The sequence below is a fragment of the Zingiber officinale genome, chromosome 7A (genome assembly GCF_018446385.1).
Source record: "Zingiber officinale cultivar Zhangliang chromosome 7A, Zo_v1.1, whole genome shotgun sequence".
Lineage (NCBI taxonomy): Eukaryota > Viridiplantae > Streptophyta > Magnoliopsida > Zingiberales > Zingiberaceae > Zingiber > Zingiber officinale.
In genome coordinates this window covers 3,688,162-3,693,787 of record NC_055998.1, presented here as the reverse complement: position 1 = coordinate 3,693,787, position 5,626 = coordinate 3,688,162, and positions in this window count along the sequence as shown.

Here is a 5,626-nt window from a genome sequence, read left to right as displayed (position 1 = left end):
TCAAGTCAAGAATACTAGGGAGATCATCCCTAAGTGTATTTTTGCAACAAACGTGTCTAAAACTTCTAAGAAGTCTAAGAGAGTCACAAAGAAGGTCACAAGGGAAGCAATCCCTAGGGTTGACTTAGAAAAAGTGACCAAGGCTTTTAAAAAGCCAAACAAGGTCACTAGGAAGGTATCTAGGGAAGTTATCCCTAGTGAATACCTAGAGCATCCAAGGAGCACCAATAAGTTTTGAGTTCCTAGGAGCATCTTCTCTACCCCATAGATGAGTTAGAGAGTGTCAACTCTAAGAAGAAGGGTAGTTAACCCAACTTTGAAGAAATTGACACTCAAGGAGCATTTTCAAGGTTATTATCAACTTTTGAAAATGAAATGGATTTATGATTTACTCCTTGAAAGAGTAAAATGTGCCAAATTTGAGAAGTTTTGGTTTTATTTTAAAATGGCACATATTGGAAAATCATAAGACCTACCAAGTTGGGATTTTGGTATGTTCTTAGGAAATTAAAGGCAATTTGAGCCTTAATTTAAAGTGCTACTCTTGTGGAAAAATGAAATATGCCAACATTTGAGAAATAAGCTTAATTTCAATTGGCATAAATTAATCAAGAGAATTAGAAATGCTCATTTAAGTTTTGGCACTCTCTTGAAGCACTTTGGGCAATCTAGGGTTTAAGTTTTAGGATTAGCTAAGATTAAGGATACTTAGATAGGTAATCTAGGTATTTTATTTATGCTAGACTTTGTCATGATTGTTTTCTCATTATATGCCATGACATCATGTTTTATTTTTGCACTCATGCCTTATCATGAAAATACAAAAATACCATGTCATATCATACATACATCATATAGTTATAAGAAAATTTTCTTCTGAAAATTATTTCTTTTTGATGTATGTCATAAAATTATCATGCATTATGCTTATTTCTTTAAAATGAAGGACAAATGACATTTATCAACAAGTCAACAAGTGACATCCTAGGTGGATGTTCAATATCCACAAAATGCCTAGATAGATATGCATGATCCCTAGATTAGGGCAAAACCAAATTTTACATCTCACAAAGACCTATAAGATGACTTGTATGTGTTTTTTGCACAATAGAAACATGTGAGATGTTAGGATGATGAACAAAACTCAACATGTTGATTTAATGCATTTCTTTGAGTTTTAAGTTCATCAAAACACATAGTTATGTGTTTTCCCATCATTGGGAAAGCTAATGTACAAGTCATGTGCATTAAGCCCAAGGAACATGGTGGGATATTGGTTTTGAAAATCATTTTAAAATGCTTTTGGCAAACCTTGATGAAGATTATCTTTTGATAGTAATCATCATTGAATAGTTGAGCACAAACTAGAAGAAAACACTAAAGTTTTTGCAAGTTCTCTAGTTTGTGTCAATCTTGGAAAATATGAAGTATTTTCTTATAAAATTATTTTTCCATGATAATATATGCCCTAAATAATGTCTACACAATTTTTCATAATTTTTGGATTTTTGTAGATTTTTCTAGGGGTTTCTGAAGTTGACTGAAATGGAATTTCAACAACTATCAGAACTCCAATCGATCAGTGGATCGATTGGAGTGTCTCAATCGATCAGCGAATCGATTGAGAAGGCATTTCTCACGAGCAGAAGCTCGCTGGATCGATCAGCCAATCGATCCAAGAAGACTGAATCGATCAGTGGATCGATTCAGCAGGGTTCAATCGATTGGAACCCAACTCCAATCGATCGAAGATGCTGATTTTGGCTGGGAAAGCTTTTTTCAGCATTTTGAACCTATTTTAATCTAGGTAACCATTCCTAATCCCTCAAAATATATTTGTATACATAAAAAGAGTGATTTCATGTTGAAAACAAGGATGGATTGGTTAGGGGAGACTAAATAGAAGTTTAGGTTAAGGTTTGCTTCAAATTTTAAACTTTTGAACCTCAAAACTTCTTAATTTGGGTTTCATAAAGGTTTAGGGATTCCAAGTCATTGTTGGTGCAATGACAGAAGTAACCACCATGTCTTTAGGGGGAGGAACTTTTTAAAGACATGAAAATTATTTTTCATGAACCTTAGAAGGTGGTTAACCTTCTTTTCAGAACATGCTCAAGGTTGAGCGTTTGAACTTTAATGGGGAGTGGATATCCTCATTATTCAAGTTATTTAAGTTAAAAATGCTCAAGGATGGGTATTTGACTACATTAATGGGAGAATGTAGAGTTAAGGATAATGAAGGGTATGGGACTTTCATTATCGTGTTGATCACAACGAGTGAAGTTGTGAACAACGATGAGCAACTCTTCAGGGGGAGAGTTTTCAACAAGTGAATTTGTTGATGTATGCCCAAAGAAGGGGCATTTGTTGATGTGTGTCAATAGGGGAGAATGAAGGGTTTAAGTTAGGACTTCATTACCTAGAGGGAGTTTGCCCTCTTAGGAGGAGAATGAAGGGTTTAACTTATGCTTTCATTACCTAGTGGCATGAAGGAGGTTGAGGCTATGGGATTAGCCTAACTTAAAGGTGGTATTGTCAAACATCAAAAAGGGGGAGATTGTTGGTGCAATATCCCTCAGGTCAAGGCTGACCTAGTTGACCAAGCTTGAGTCTTGGTTTGGGTTTCGATGTTTGACAATGCAGTTGTGCATTTGGGGAGATTGTCTGGTGTAATTCCCCTCTGATGAGGGTCTGATCAGGTTGGTTGAAGAAGAGTCAAGTAGGTCAAGGTTGACCGGATACTTGACTGGGAAGTCCTAACTGGGATGTTAGGCAGAAGGGAAATTCTGGTGAGTGAAGCCAAGTGAAAGACCTAGTGAATGAAGCTAGGCAGGGAAAAATCCTAGTGAGTGAAGCTAGGTGAAAATCCTTGTGAGTGAAGCCAGGTGAAAGACCTAGTGAGTGAAGCTAGGCAGGAGAAAATCCTAGTGAGTGAAGCTAGGTGAAAGTCCTAGTGAGTGAAGCTAGGCAGAAGAGAAGTCCTAGTGAGTGAAGCTAGGCAGAATGGAAGTCCTGGTGAGTGAAGCTAGGCACGGGGGAAATCCAGATGAGTCAAGGTTGACCAGACATCTGGTGAAAGCCCAAGTAGGTCAAGGGAGTGACTGGATACTTGGCAAGATGAAGAAAAGTCCAAGTAGGTCAAGGGAGTGACCAGATACTTGGCAAGATGAAGAAAAGTCCAAGTGGGTCAAAGGGATTGACTGGACATTTGGTGAGGGAGTCCTAGCAGGTCAAGGGTGACCGGATGCTAGGCATGATGTTCCAACAGGTCAAGGATTGACCGGATGTTGGTTTGGGGGCTTTGGGACTTGGTTTTGGGCAAAAACCAAGATCTGGATTGATCAGCGGATTGATCCAGCATATCTGGATTGATCAGCGGATTGATCCAGCAGATCTGGATCGATCAGCCGATCGATTGGATCATGCCCAATCGATCAGCTGATCGATCGGGTGAGTCCCCGCGAATATAACCCCTTTGGATCGATCCGTGGATCGATCCAGAGGTCCCAATCGATCAGTGGATCGATTTGGAGCTGCTGTTTGTGCGCGATAAGCCCTGGATCGATCAGCCGATCGATCCAGGCTATTCCAGAAAGCACAGAGGCGCTCTGGATCGATCGGTTGATCGATCCAAAGCCTCCCCGATCAATTGGGAGCAATCCAATCGATCGGGATCCGACCGTTGGCGTCGTATTTAGCTGCAGGCGAGCGTTTCCTTCAGTAGAGCTCACACGATTCATCTCAGATCTTCACCAGCGACTCCATAGAGCTCTCCACGCCAGTTCTTGAAGATTCTTGGGTTTTCTTCCAAGTCAAGAGGTGGATCAAAAGCTACAACAAGAAGTTAGGGTTAGGGTTTTGATTGCACATCTTGTAAGCTGTTGCTTGTATCTTGCTACCCTTTCTTTCTTATTGTACTAAGAGTGTTGTAGGGCTTCTCCGCCTTTGGTAGTTACCATAAAGGAGTGTTTTCATAGTGGAGGGTGCGTGAGTGTGTGGATCCTTGGATTAGTCACCTCTTGTGAGGTGGATACCAAGTAAATCCTTAGTGTTAGCGTTGAGTGTTGTTTTCTTGTATATTTCCGCTGCATCTTTGAAGAAACAAACAACGCTAAGCACACGAGCACGCGACGAGCTATTCACCCCCCCTAGCTACTTTTCGGTCCCAACAATCTCGTGTGCTTCGTTCGGTGGTTAGTCCTCCTGAAGTTGTTAAGCTTTGATACCACTTGTTGGTCCGGGTAGACCAGCTGGAGAGGGTTAAGTTGCCTGAAATACTAAAACAAAACATCTTTCTTGACTTTCAACTTAAATTAATAAAGCAATTAAAATAGAATTAACAAGTTAAAAGAAATAAGTAAAAGGTCACTATTTACTTAGTTACAACTTAGATGGTTGTTAATCCAATGCAAATGAAAGCTCACTAAGAATCTTCTTCGCTGAAGATAGAGAAGCCTTTTACACACAGTGAAAGCTCAGAAATGACTAGGAAACTGAATACAGAAGTTGTTACATCTTTCCTAGGTCCAGGGGTCTTTTTATAGACCATAGAAAAACTTATCCGCAGGCTGAAGGTGTCTTCCATAGGGTTGGAAGGTGCCTCCAGTGAGGCCAAAGGATAAAACTTTATCCTTTCCACAATGGCCAAATTACCTGGTCGAAGGCGCCTTCCATGGCCATGGAAGACACCTTCCATGGTTGGTTGAAGGCGCCTTCTGCCTGAAGGTCGCGGAGGCGCCTTCAACTCCTGTTGAAGGCGCCTCTAGCAGCTCCATAGCTCCACTTCAGCTCTTCTACTGCTCCGATCGCTTGGGCGATTTTGGTCAACCGAAATAGGGCTCACCCGAATCCAATTTCTGACCTTCTCCTCGAGAAGGCTTCCGCTCCGGCTTCTCGTCCCTCGAACGTCGCGCACGTCCTTCTCGTCCACCAATGTTCTCTTCCGCAGCATCTCATCCCTCGGATGCACCGAGCCCGTCAGCTCTCTCCCGTGTCATCCTTCTCTCTAGCCGCGTCTTCCGCTCGACTTCCTATGTTCATAAGCTCCTGTACACTTAGACACAGAGATCAAAACATAACATGACCTAACTTAATTTGATTGATCACACCAAAAATATCCTTAGGGTTCCAACATACACACCTAGCGTATTTGCTAGGGAAAGCGGACCCCCACATTGGACTGAAGGACGGTGGTGACGAAATTGGTAGTACTTAGGCTCTGCGCACAATCATACAAGTGTTGGAGTGTATACTGAAAGCCTAAACTTTTGTAAACATTTATGTTAAATAAAGAATCACATTTGGTCAATTTATCTACATTTGTTTGTAGTTGTTCAATTAATTTATATTGTAGATAACATAGTATGTGGTGTCACATATAGAAGATGATGTTATCAGTACCTTATAAATTATAAACAGTAGCTCACGACCAAAATGGAAAGGAACAAACCATTGGGAGGTCGTAGTGTAATTAGGAATTAGTTTATCTTGACTATATAATTACACTAGTACACTTAGAGTGTATTGAGTAGGACCATTTGAGGTCGTTTCTTTTATACTGACTTTATAAAGAAACAAAGACCTCGGTTATTATGGAAGTGTGTGCTCTTAATCCTAATATAATAAC